The following is a 14,971-nucleotide window of genomic DNA, read 5'->3' on the forward strand; positions in this document are numbered from 1 at the left end:
CAGGGATTGCTCCCCCTGTGATTCCCTTGTACACTTGTCCCTCCCCACCAATCTTCCACCTGTCATCTTATCCTTGCAAGTGGCTGAAGTGCTACATCTGCCCATTCACCTCCTTCCTCACCTCCATTCAGGGCCCCAAACAGTCCTTCCAAGTGAATCACCTGTGAATCTGTTGGGATTGTCTATTGTATGTGGTACTCTCGATGTGGCCTCCTCTGCATTGGTGAAAGCCGTCATAAGTTGGGGTACTGCTTTGTCGAGCACCTCCGTTCCATCTGCCGAAAACAAATATTCTCGGTGGCCTACCATTTCCCATTCCTGTTCTGACATGCTGATCCATGGCCTGCTCTCGTGCCATGATTAGTCCATTGTTGGGGTGGAGGATCAACACCTCGTATTCCGTCTATGTAGCGTCCAAACTGATGCATGAGCATCAATTCCTCCTTCCAGTAAAATGTTTCCCTCTCCCTCCCTCTTCTATTTTCAACTTTAGCTTCTTATATCTCATCTGCCTACCACCTCCTTCTGGTGTCTCCCATTCTCTCCTTTCTCCCATGGTCCACTCCCTTCCCCTATCTGATTCCTTCCTCTCCAGCCCATTACATTTCCCACCCACCTGGCTGCACCTATCACCTTCTAGCAAGCCTCATTCCCCTCCCCTACCTTTTTATTCTGGTGCCTGTCCCATTCCTTTCCAGTCCTGAAGAAGGGTCACGCCCTGAAACGTTGACCGTTTATTCATTTCCATAGATGTTGCCTGACCAGCTGAGTTTTGTGTATATTACTTCGGACTTCCAGCATCTGCAGAATTTCGAGTTTAAAAACAGAAAACCTTGTCTTTATTTCAGATTCAAAAACTAATCGAGTCAGTCAGCATCAGTGGAAGGAGAAACATTTCCTGGACCTGAAATGCAAACTGTTTTCTCTCTGCAGCTATTATGAAGGTAACATTTTGGACCGGAGAAAAACGTTCCAGCACACTGTGTTGCACTGTAATTTTCTGATTGGCTCCTGGAACAATTATGAACCTGTGTAGGTGATTTAAATATCTAAATTGTATTTTAATGTGTTCCTTTCAAACATTATAAAACTTGGTTCATACTTCTTTGCACTTTAATGTAAAAATGCTTAAAGAATGGTTAATTTTAAAGTCCACTTGCTACTGGTTATTTTCGAATGGTTTGTTTCGAGGATGGATGACTTTATATAGAATGAAATGCATGTTAGACAAGAAGATACCATATGAGCAACTTAGATATTATTCTGTACTATAGATTCCCTGAATCTTCAGTCGCTGTTTCTGCTTAAGGCCTAAATTATTTCTGCACATTGACAGATAGTGGCTGGAGTAGTTGCCAGGCACACATAATGTTTCAGCAAGCGCAGGTGCAATGCCGTTTGTGCAAGGATAAGGAGAGATCGGTGCCAGCTGGAAAAGGGGCTGGCATTTGCATTCCCTTTGCCTGACTTTGTCAAATTCCACATCTCTCTACACACAAAATGAATCCACTTAACTATACAGATGAGACCTACTGAAAGCAGATGTTAGCTTGCATGCTGGGGATATTTTTTTCAAAGATCCATCCAAACAAAATTTTTAAAAAAATGATATTTTAGAAATGAACTCACAATCCCATTTGAAGCAGGAATCCATAGTTGGCTCACTAGAAAGCATGTCTTTCTTTCCAAGACCTTTGCCAATGTTTCTCTGTGACCAGCTGCCAGGGAGTTTACAGGAAAAGCGCAGTTTAATTCACTCTCAGATATTCCCTCCTCTCCTTCTGGGAAGACGCTTCTAATCAAAAGATCCTTCTCTGTGGCCCACTGTGTGATGGGTGCCTCTGCTGTGAATGTGTAGCCTTTATTCTGGAGTGCAGCATATCAATCATATGTATGCTAATACTTATGCATATTACGATGCTTTTAGAAGTAATCATCCACCCGATTTCTATAGCGCCAAAATTGGGGGAAAAATAACATTGGCCAAAATTGTGCTGACTGATAAGCAGTGATTCCAAAGGAAACTGTTAGCTGCCAGTTGCTGGTGCCTCAGCATAATTTGGACTCCCTCCTCTGCCCAGAAAATGACAGAGGTCTAAGGCTTACAGGAGGGCAGATGCTGGCACCTCTGGCTGTCTGTAACATTGCTGCACTTTCTGCTGAGTCCAGCAGTGGGCTAGTGACCTGCTGAATAAAGAATCTGGATGCACTTTGCATCTGGCCCTCAGCTTTATGCCAGAAAGGGATGGTTTTGGAAAAAATTGCCCCTGTAATTTGAATGCTGTTGCTGATGTTATGGGAAAAGGTAAATAAGAGATGAAAAATTAAAATTAAAATTAAAAAATGAAAACAAATAACTTTAATGAAAACCACATAAAACCGCTAGCAAATACTTAGAATATCGAAATAAAGTGAAATAAGTCAAGCACTTACCTTTTCCACAGGATTTCCAGTGGCTCCTGTGGACTACCCTCCCTGATGTAGAGCTGAGGGACAGGTGGGGGGCTTTTGAACTCTTTCGTTTTTATATCAGTGCCCCACCTCTGGATTCACTGGGCAAGTCCAGGAATGTAGTGGATAGTCAAATGAAACGGCAGCTGATCACCAATTCCTCTCAGGCCTCTGAACTTGGTCACATGCCTGGAAGCCAAAGAAATAATTAGTCGGTGAATGGCTGATGGCTACAGGTTGCCCTTGTCAGTCAGACTGACCTGGTTTAACATATCTCAAAACTTGCTTAGCAAACCCGCAAAAATTATAGATTTGCATTTCTACATCTCTCTCTCTTTAAATAACTGCCTCCCACTCCTAATCTTCTATGTCCCTTTGTTTGAGAGTCTCTTACTGAATGGAAACACCTTGACATCTATCCTCAGGGACTTGGCTTTCAACAACATCACCAACCATTCTTCTTCTTTTTTTTTTATTAGTTTTTTTATACATTTTCTACATAGCTACAGATAAAAAAAACCCCGGATCAAAATGAAGAACATTGTTACAGTGCAAAAATAAACATACAATAATAATATGATACAAAGAAAGATAATTGAGAAAGCACCCAAATTGAAGACATGTAAAATTAGTATCCTCCCCAAGCCCTGTAACAAAAAAAAAACTCCAGACCAACCACAACACAATATAGAGAATATAAATCAGGACAATCAAACCCCCAAAACTGTAAATACACTTAGCAACAGAAGATATTAATGCCTACTACAAAAAAAAAGGAGCTGAAAGCAAAGGACCGAAAAAAAACCTTAGTTAAGAGGAAGGTTATGAAAATACTCAATAAAAGGTCCCCAGACCTTATGGAACTTTAAATCCAAATTAAAGACTGAATAATGAATTTTTTCAAGGTCTAAGCAGGCCATAATATCGTTAAGCCATTGAGCATGTGTGGGCGGGGCAACATCTCTCCATCTAAGGAGGATCAAGTGTCTAGCCAGGAGAGAGGCAAAAGATAATATTCAACACTTAGTCGAACTCAGACGTAAATCTTTTTCACCCCAAAAACCGAACAAAGCAATTAAAGGGTTAGGTTTTAGGTGGTGATTCAGAATATACGATAATGTTATGAAGACATCTTTCCAAAATTTCTCCAAGTTAGGACAAAGCCAGTACATATGAATGAGAGAGGCCTCGCCCCTTTTGCATTTATCACAAAGCGGACTGATGTTAGGGTAAAACCGAGATAATTTGGATTTAGACATATGGGCTCTATGAACAATCTTAAACTGTAAAAGGCAATGGCGAGCACAAAGAGAGGTTGAGTTAACTGATTTGAGAATCGAGTCCCAAGTCTCATCGGATAAGGAAGTATTTAAATCATGCTCCCATGCCATTTTAATTTTATCCACAGGAGCATGTCGTAGAGCTGCTAATTTATCACGAATAAATGATATTAAACCTTTACCTAGTGGATTAATAGAAAGAAATAAGTCCATAACATTTTTCTCAGGCATTACAGGGAAGTTAGGGATTAAAGGAGTAATAAAGTGTCTAATTTGGAGATATCTAAAAAAATGAGCATTAGGCAGATTGAACTTAGCAGAGAGCTGTTGAAAAGAGGCGAAGCGATTATCAATAAAAAGATCTTCAAAATGTCTAATGCCCTTCCTATACCAATTATGGAATACTGAATCATATGTAGTAGGTAAAAAAAGGTGATTATGTAAGATAGGGCTAGAAAAGGAAAAACCATGGAACCCATAAAATTTCCTAAACTGAGCCCATATACGCAAAGTGTATCTGACAAGAGGATTAACTATTAATCTGGACAAACTACTAGGGTGTACAGAGCCAAGAAGTGCAGAGATGGATAATTCTTTAGTGGAGCTCAACTCCATTGCCACCCAGTTAGGGCACTCGGGTTGGCTGTGGAAAAAAGACCAAAAGGTAGCACAACGTATATTGGCTGCCCAATAATATTAATGAAAGTTAGGTAAAGCCATGCCACCCTCTTTTTTAGATTTTTGGAGATAAACTTTGTTAATTCTAGAGCGCTTATTCTTCCACAGATATGACAAAATAATAGAGTCTAAGGAATCAAAAAAAGATTTAGGAATAAAAATTGGGATTGATTGAAATAAATATAAAAGTTTAGGGAGAACATACATTTTAACAACATTAATACGACCTACCAAAGACATAGATAGAGGTGACCATTGTAACAGACTCTGATTAATAGTATATGAAAGATTGGCAAAATTTTCACGAAAGAGATCTTTAAACTTCCTTGTGACTATAATCCCAAGATAAGTAAATTGATTGTGGACTACTTTAAAAGGGAGATCACGAAATGTTAATTCTTGTGCTTCTTTATTAATTGGGAAAAGTTCACTCTTATGTAAATTAAGTTTATATCCAGAGAACTGGCTAAACTGGTCAAGAAGTGAAAACATTGGAGGTAAGGATGTAGACGGATTTGAAAGAAAAAGTAATAAGTCATCAGCATAAAGAGAAACTTTATGCTCAACACCCCCTCTCCAAATCCCGGTCAGTTCAGGACAATTTCGAAAAGCTATCGCCGAAGGTTCAATAGCCAAATCAAAGAGAAAGGGACTTAAAGGGCATCCCTGATGGGTGCCACATTTGAGGTTAAATAACTGGGATTTCTGAGAATTAGTTAAAACAGAAGCAGTAGGACACAAATACAGCAATTTGATCCAAGAGATAAAACTTTGACCAAAGTCAAATTTTTCTAAAACTGCAAAAAGGTAGTTCCACTCTATACGATCAAATGCTTTCTCCGCATCAAGAGAAATAACACATTCAGGAATCCCAGTTGGAGGTGAATATAAAATGTTAAATAAATGCCGAATGTTAAAAAAAGGAAGACGGTTTTTAATAAAACCAGTTTGATCATCAGAAATAATAGAGGGGATAACAGTTTCTAATCTATAAGCCAAAACTTTGGCCAAGATTTTAACATCAACATTAAGCAATGAAATCGGCCTATTCGAGGAACACTCTGTTGGGTCTTTACCCTTTTTTAATAAAAGAATAATAGAAGCCTCATTGAAAGAGGGTGGCAATTTGCCATAGTTAAACGAGTCAGATAATACTGAAAGTAACTGAGGGGAGAGAAGTGAAGAGAATGATTTATAAAATTCTACGGGGAACCCATCAGGTCCAGGAGATTTCCCTGAAGACAATGCAGAAATTGCAGAAGATATTTCTTCTGATGATATAGGTGCATTAAGTTTGGCTTTAAAATCAGATGAAAACGAAGGAATATTCAGATTATTTAAAAAATGATTGATAGAGATATTGTCATTCAAAGATTCAGAGGAATAAAGTCGAGAATAGAAATTTTTAAATGCATCATTGATTTCTAAGTAATCCGATGTAAGGTCTCCATTCTCCTTCCGGATCTTTGTAATATGTTGTTTGGCTTTGGAACGCCTCAGCTGATTGGCTAGAAATTTACCAGATTTGTCACCATGAATATAAAAATGACTCTTACTTTCAAGAAGTTGGCGTTCGACTGGTTGAGTGGACAGAAGATTAAATTTAGTTTGAAGTTCTATACGTTTCTTGTATAGTTCAAGATTCTTAGTTTGAGCATACAGTTGATCCAATTCTTTAATCTGATTAATGAGGTCTAAACGATCTGCACAAGACTTTCTATTAAGATTTGCTGTATAGGAGATTATTTGACCCCTCAGATATGCTTTCATGGCATCCCAGACAATCTGGGATGACACTTCAGGTGATGTATTGGTGTTAAAATAAAAGGTTATCTGATCCTTGATAAATTTTAGAAAATCATCATCCGATAGTAAAGTCGAGTCAAACCGCCAGTGTTTATTCCTCTGAGGAAGGCCAGGAAAATTTAAAGACAGAGTAATTGGGGCATGGTCAGAAATCAGTATACTCTGATAATCACAAGAATAGACAAATGGAATGAGTTGATTGTCGAGTAAGAAGTAGTCAATTCTAGTAAAGGTATGGTGAACATGTGAAAAAAAAGAATAATCTCTCTCAGTAGGATGAAGGAAACGCCATATATCAGAGATACCATAATTAGAAAGAAACGATTGAATAGCTGAGGCAGATTTAGTAGGTGGTCTAGTAACAGAGGACGATCGATCCAAACTAGGATCTAACCAACAATTGAAATCATCACCCAGTATAAGAGAGTATGAGTTTAAGTCTGGTAGTGAGGAGAAAAAACGTTCAAAAAAATTAACATCATCAAAATTGGGGGCATACAGGTTTGCTAGTACAACTTTAGTATTATATAGTTTACCAGAAACAATAACAAAACGGCCATTTGTATCAGATATCTTATTATGGAGTTCAAAAGGAATATTTGAGTTAATAAGTATGGAGACCCCCGTAGCTTTGGCAGCAAAGGATGAATGAAAATGCTGACCCGCCCACTTTGACAAAAGCCGGGAGTTATCAGAACAACGAATATGAGTTTCTTGAAGGAAAGCAATGTCCACTTTGAGTTGTTTAATATGTGAGAAGACCTTCCTTCTTTTAACAGGGTGATTCAATCCCTTTACATTCCAGCTCACAAATTTAAGTGTATTAACCATTATCAATTGTTAGTGCGTAGAAGGCAGCAGGCATATAAAAAGTCAAGCAGTACAATAACAGTCTGGGAGCAAAAATGTAAACATAGATTCATAGAATCAAAACAGAAACATGTCCTGAGTAACAGAGGAAAGCAAAGGAAACAGTGAGTGGTGTTGGAACTGGAGAACCCACCCCATCCTCCCAACCCAAAACTAGACGGCTACCAAAAAAAGCAACCAACCACTCTTCTAAACTCTGAAGAATAGATATCAATCTACTTAGCCATTCACTACAGGACAAGTATCTCACCCAGTGAACTTCTTTTGAATCTGCTCCAATGCTACTATAACCTTTCTTAAATAAGAGATCGAAACCCCTGCATAAGGAGCACAGGCCTGCACCATACTCCAAGTGCTGTCCCACCAGCACCCTGTACTATTGCAATAATACCTCATTTCTAAACTGCAGTCATCATGCAATTAAATTGAATGTCTTGCACATTGCCTAAACGCCAGGTACTTAATATAAATCACATATTTCTATATGGCTGGTATCAGAGCCGGACTCTGGAGCGAAGGTTCCCGAGTTTGAAACCAAGTCAGGTTGAGCGTTGAGCTAACAACTCAGCCTCATAAAAACAAGAATAGCTTGCTACGGAAACACTGTCATGACGGTGCCCTGATAACTCCATTGCCGAGTTAAGGGCTATTCTTCTTCCTGTCAAATGTCTTAGACGAGCCAAACCACTATATCTACATTTTCCCCATTATCATTTCTGCTTGATATATCCTCAAAAACTCTAGCAACTTTTCCCAAAAGGTTTTCCTGTTCATAAATTCATGTTGATTCGGTCTTTTCTCGCTGTTTCATGAATACCTGTGAAGAGTAAGGATTTCGGGTTTATACTGTATACATTCTCCGATATTAAATTGAACCATTGATCATATTAAGTTTCTCTAATTAACTAGTTACTTGTTCCTTGATTATAAACTTCATTATCTTGCCAACAACATAATGTTAAGTGAACAGGCCTATATTTACCCCTTTTCTTTGGTCTTTGTTTTTGTGGTTTTCCAGTCTGTTTATGCCTTCCAGCACATCAGAGAGTTTTGAAAAATTTAGTCAATGACTTCACCATCTCCGCAGCTGTTTCCTTTAAAACCCTTGGATACAAGCCAATGGGACCTGGTGTGTTGTCTGCCTTGAATCCCATTAGTTTCTTTTCCCAATACATTATCCTTCATGATAGTGATGGTTACAATTCTAATCCACCGGGTATCTTTGGGACATTTGCAGTGAACTCAAATACGGAGATTGAAGCAATGCATTGATTTTACTTTTTGCTACTTTTTTTCCCGTTACTAAACCCCAGATGCAACCTCAGAAGCCCTAAACGTAACCTATCTACCCTTATTTTATGTATTTCTGAGACAAATTCCTAAACCATACAGATGTGAATCCCTTCATAAAGCATGAATATTCCAATAAGTGTTACAAGCATGTATATCATCTGACTTTCTGTCCGACCAAATCACACTGCTGACCAGGTACAAATACACAGTGTGTCAATATAATACTCTGCTTGTTCTAACGTTTAAATTGTCTTTATTTGTACCTCTGTTACATTTCAGCAGTGAAGTACAAGGGTTCTTACAGGTGCCTTGAAAAAATAGAAAGGTTCCCTCAAATCTTCAGAATATCTGGACAATAACAATACAAAGTGGAAAAGGATTACTTGGACAACTTTGAGTCTCAAAAAACATCCCAAATAATCCTTATCCACTTTAGGGACGAAGAATAAAACAAACAAACAAACAAATAAATAAATAAATGGATCGATAGATAGATAAATAACCGAAAGAGCACAAATCTACAATGTCACACACCATTGTCAGGAGTTAGTCCTGACAAAGGGTCTCGGCCCGATACGTCAACAGCGCTTCTCCCTATAGATGCTGCCTGGCCTGCTGTGTTCCACCAGCATTTTGTGTGTGTTGCTTGAATTTCCAGCATCTGCAGATTTCCTCATGTTTGCATGTCACACACCTCCTGCCCCAATTCACTCATTGGCTTAATTAGTCATTTTAGAACCCACAGAACTAGAGTGGAACCAAGACATGATCAATCATATAGGACTGGTAAAGAAGACAAGTAACTTAAGAATTTATAGACTTTATGTATCTACAACTTGGCTTTCTTTTTTGATATAGTAACAGCTGTACTTCTACTTTTTTCTGAGCCCTTACAAGATATTGTACATTTAGGTGTTGAATCAACTTTCTGATAATTTAGTTCTGGGTTTGGACTCAATGAATGGACAGCTTTCTTGGTGGAACATTCTGTACATATTTCAATTCAATTCAACACGGGCCTTCCCTGTATTATCTACTATTTCCATTGTATTCTCTGGAAGATTCTAATCATTCATATTTAATGCTTCTAAAGATCTCCCTTTTGCTTCCAGCTTCAGTGTTCTTATGTGATTCCCATATGGCATTCTGCTCCTGAAGGAAATAATGCAACTCTAAAGCAAGGCCTTACTTGAAGTATTGTGAGCAGCTTTGGCCACCTTATCTAAGAAAGGATGTGCTGACATTGGAGAGGGTTCAAAAGAGGTTCATCAAAATGATTCCAGGATCAAAACACTTGTCATATGAAAGTAATTTGATGGCTCTGGGGCTCTACTCACTGGAATTCAGAAGAATGAGGGGTGTCCTCATTAAAACCTGTCAAACGTTGAAAGATGTCAATAAAGTGGATGTGGAGAGGATGCTTCCTATGGTGGGTGGGCCTAAGACCAGAGGACACAGCCTCAGAGTAGAGGGATCTCCTTCTAGAAAGGAGATAAGGAGGACTTCCTTTAGCCAGAGAGTGGTGAATCTGTGGAATTCTTTGCCACAGGCAGCTGTGGAGGTCAAGGTATTGGGTATATTTAAACATAGAAACATAGAAACCTACAGCACAATACAGGCCCTTCGGCTCACAAAGTTGTGCCAAACATGTCCCTACCTTAGAAATTACTAGGCTTTCCTATAGCTCTCTATTTTTCTAAGCTCCATGTACCTATCCAAAAGTCTCTTAAAATACCCTATCTTACTTGCCTCCACCACTGTTGCTGGCAGCTGATTCCACGCACTCACCACTCTCTGCGTAAAAGACTTACCCCTGACATCTCCCTTATACCTACTCCCCAGCACCTTAAATCTGTATCCTCTTGTGGCAACCATTTCAGCCCTGGGAAAAAGCCTCTGACTATCTACATGATCAATTCCTCTCATCATCTTATACACCTATATCAGGTCACCTCTCATCATCTGTTGTTCCAAGGAGAAAAGGCTGAGTTTACTTGACCTGTTTTCATAAGGTATGCTCCCCAAACCAGGCAACATCCTTGTAAATCTCCTCTGCACGCTTTATATGGCTTCCACATCCTTCCTGTAGTGAGGCGACCAGAACTGAGCACAGTACTCCAAGTGGGGTCTGACCAGCGTCCTATGTAGCTGCAACATTACCTCTCGGCTCCTAAATTCAATTCCACAATTGATGAAGGCCAATACACCGTATGCATATTTAACCAGAGTCAACCTGCGCAGCTGCTTTGAGCGTCCTATGGACTTAGACCCTGAGATCCCTCTGATCCTCCACACTGCCAAGAGTCTTACCATTAATACTATATTCTGCCATCATATTTGAGGCAGAGTTTGATAGATTCTTCATTAGTCAGGGCATGAAGGGATACAGGGAGAAGGCAGGAGATTAGTGCTGAGAGGGAAAATGGTAGAGCAGACTCAATGGGCTAAATGGCCCAATATCTTATGGTAATGCCTTAGAAAGTTTTACTGCTTTTGCTTCCTAATAGTTTGTAGTTTCATAGCTTGGCTCCTAACATCACCATTCATGACTTATAACCTGTTAGTAGAGTTAAGAAAATTTGTGGTAAAACCTGATCGAATTTCTTCATTCCTATTTCATGTGCTTCCATTATGATCGGGGTAATTGTATGTATTGCCTTGTAGATCAAAACTGATTTTTTTTAAGTTCGTCATTTATCTTGTGGTTTACCAATACACCTACACTATAATTTGATACATCATGTTTCAAGTTCAACTGAGGTGTTGTATTATAATGAACATGTGAACTTGCTAATCTTTTCTTGCTTTGTGCAGAACCTTGCTTGGCAGTCACATATTTCTCAGCAATGATCTGAACACCATGCAGTACCTGGAAGAAAACAGATTTGACACTGCACCATCTTCAGGAACAAACTTAAACATGGTATATTTTGGGCTTACCTTTTTGTCAGTGATCTTTATTTTTTCTTTCACCAAAGACAGAGCATATGCATGAACGGTAAACAAAGGTAAATAACTTATTGCTAAATTTACATTGTGTTCACATAAAGCCCTGAACGTTTGCTGCAAAATCAAAACATTTCCTTCAGTACTGATGGCTGTAAATGCATTCTCTTAGCTACACAAGCAATTAATTCACTCCTTCTAAGATGGTATCCATCATGACAGGAAAACCTTGGATCAATATGTTAACTTCAGGTGTGTGAATGAAGTTTATTTTATACATTACCATCAGATAATACGTCATATGTGTGTCAATATTCATTTGATCAAAGTTCAAAGTACATTTATTATATAAGTATATTTACTATATACAACCTTGAGATTCATCTACTTACAGGCAGCCACAAACCGTAAGGAAAACAGCAAAGTTCATGAAAAACCCCACACCGTGAACAGGAACCAAAGAGTTCCTGAAAGTAGGTCCACAGCCGCGGAGCCAGGATCATTGCCGATCCCTGCGGGCCACAGCCGCGGAGCCAGGATCAGTGCCGATCCCTGCGGGCCACAGCCGCGGAGCCAGGATCAGTGCCGATCCCTGCAGGCGGCAGCCGCGGAGCCAGGATCAGTGCCGATCCCTGCAGGCCGCAGCCGCGGATCCAGGATCAGTGCCGATCCCTGCAGGTCACAGCGCCAGGATCAGTGCCGATCCCTGCAGGCCACAGCCGCGGAGCCAGGATCAATGCCGATCCCTGCAGGCCACAGCCGCGGAGCCAGGATCAGTGCCGATCCCTGCAGGCCACAGCGCCAGGATCAGTGCCGATCCCTGCAGGCCACAGCCGCGGAGCCAGGATCAATGCCGATCCCTGCAGGCCGCAGCCGCGAAGCCAGGATCAGTGCCAATCCCTGCAGGCCACAGCCGCAGAGCCAGGATCAGTGCCGATCCCTGCAGGCCACAGCCATGGAGCCAGGATCAGTGCCGATCCCTGCAGGCCACAGCGCCAGGATCAGTGCCGATCCCTGCAGGCCACAGCCGCGGAGCCAGGATCAGTGCCGATCCCTGCAGGCCACAGCCGCGGAGCCAGGATCAGTGCCGATCCCTGCAGGCCACAGCGCCAGGATCAGTGCCGATCCCTGCAGGTCACAGTCGCGGAGCCAGGATCAGTGCCGATCCCTGCGGGCCACAGCCGCGGAGCCAGGATCAGTGCCAATCCCTGCAGGTCACAGTCGCGGAGCCAGGATCAGTGCCGATCCCTGCGGGCCACAGCCGCGGAGCCAGGATCAGTGCCGATCCCTGCAGGTCACAGTCGCGGAGCCAGGATCAGTGCCGATCCCTGCAGGTCACAGCCGCGGAGCCAGGATCAATGCCGATCCCTGCAGGCCACAGCCGCGGAGCCAGGATCAGTGCCGATCCCTGCGGGCCACAGCCGCGGAGCCAGGATCAGTGCCGATCCCTGCAGGCCACAGCCGCGGAGCCAGGATCAGTGCCGATCCCTGCAGGCCACAGCCGCGGAGCCAGGATCAGTGCCGATCCCTGCAGGTCACAGCCGCGGAGCCAGGATCAATGCCGATCCCTGCAGGCCACAGCCGCGGAGCCAGGATCAGTGCCGATCCCTGCGGGCCACAGCGCCAGGATCAGTGCCGATCCCTGCGGGCCACAGCCGCGGAGCCAGGATCAGTGCCGATCCCTGCGGGCCACAGCCGCGGAGCCAGGATCAGTGCCGATCCCTGCGGGCCACAGCCGCGGAGCCAGGATCAGTGCCGATCCCTGCAGGCCACAGCCACAGCGCCAGGATCAGTGCCGATCCCTGCGGGCCACAGCCGCGGAGCCAGGATCAATGCCGATCCCTGCAGGCCACAGCCGCAGAGCCAGGATCAGTGCCGATCCCTGCAGGTCACAGCCGCGGAGCCAGGATCAATGCCGATCCCTGCAGGCCACAGCCGCGGAGCCAGGATCAGTGCCGATCCCTGCAGGCCACAGTGCCAGGATCAGTGCCGATCCCTGCAGGCCACAGCCGCGGAGCCAGGATCAGTGCTGAGTGAATGCTGATCCCTGCAGGCCACAGCCGCGGAGCCAGGATCATTGCCGATCCCTGCAGGCCGCAGCCGCGGAGCCAGGATCAGCGCCGATCCCTGCAGGCCACAGCCGCGGAGCCAGGATCAATGCCGATCCCTGCAGGCCACAGCGACAGGATCAGTGCCGATCCCTGCAGGCCACAGCCGCGGAGCCAGGATCAGTGCTGAGTGAATGCTGATCCCTGCAGGCCACAGCCGCGTAGCCAGGATCATTGCCGATCCCTGCAGGCCGCAGCCGCGGAGCCAGGATCAGTGCCGATCCCTGCAGGCCACAGCCGCGGAGCCAGGATCAGTGCCGATCCCTGCAGGCCACAGCACCAGGATCAGTGCCGATCCCTGCAGGCCACAGCCGCGGAGCCAGGATCAGTGCCGATCCCTGCAGGCCACAGCCGCGGAGCCAGGATCAGTGCCGATCCCTGCAGGCCACAGCGCCAGGATCAGTGCCAATCCCTGCAGGTCACAGTCGCGGAGCCAGGATCAGTGCTGATCCCTGCAGGCCACAGCCACAGCGCCAGGATCTGTGCCGATCCCTGCAGGTCACAGCCGCGGAGCCAGGATCAGTGCCGATCCCTGCAGGCCACAGCCACAGCGCCAGGATCAGTGCCGATCCCTGCAGGTCACAGTCGCGGAGCCAGGATCAGTGCCGATCCCTGCGGGCCACAGCCGCGGAGCCAGGATTAGTGCCGATCCCTGCGGGCCACAGCCGCGGAGCCAGGATCAGTGCCGATCCCTGCAGGCCACAGCCGCGGAGCCAGGATCAGTGCTGAGTGAATGCTGATCCCTGCAGGCATCAGCCGCGGAGCCAGGATCAGTGCCGATCCCTGCGGGCCACAGCCGCGGAGCCAGGATCAGTGCCAATCCCTGCAGGCCACAGCCGCGGAGCCAGGATCAGTGCCGATCCCTGCAGGCCACAGCCGCGGAGCCAGGATCAGTGCCGATCCCTGCAGGCCACAGCTGCAGAGCCAGGATCAGTGCCGATCCCTGCAGGCCACAGCCGCGGAGCCAGGATCAGTGCCGATCCCTGCAGGCCACAGTCGCGGAGCCAGGATCAGTGCCGATCCCTGCGGGCCACAGCCGCGGAGCCAGGATTAGTGCCGATCCCTGCGGGCCACAGCCGCGGAGCCAGGATCAGTGCCGATCCCTGCAGGCCACAGCCGCGGAGCCAGGATCAGTGCAGAGTGAATGCTGATCCCTGCAGGCATCAGCCGCGGAGCCAGGATCAGTGCCGATCCCTGCGGGCCACAGCCGCGGAGCCAGGATCAGTGCCAATCCCTGCAGGCCACAGCCGCGGAGCCAGGATCAGTGCCGATCCCTGCAGGCCACAGCCGCGGAGCCAGGATCAGTGCCGATCCCTGCAGGCCACAGCTGCAGAGCCAGGATCAGTGCCGATCCCTGCAGGCCACAGCCGCGGAGCCAGGATCAGTGCCGATCCCTGCAGGCCACAGCCGCGGAGCCAGGATCAGTGCCGATCCCTGCAGGCCACATCCGCGGAGCCAGGATCAGTGCTGATCCCTGCAGGCCACAGCCGCGGAGCCAGGATCAGTGCCGATCCCTGCAGGCCACAGCCACAGCGCCAG

Source organism: Hemitrygon akajei, chromosome 13 (genome assembly GCF_048418815.1).
Source record: "Hemitrygon akajei chromosome 13, sHemAka1.3, whole genome shotgun sequence".
NCBI classification, from domain to species: Eukaryota; Metazoa; Chordata; class Chondrichthyes; order Myliobatiformes; family Dasyatidae; genus Hemitrygon; species Hemitrygon akajei.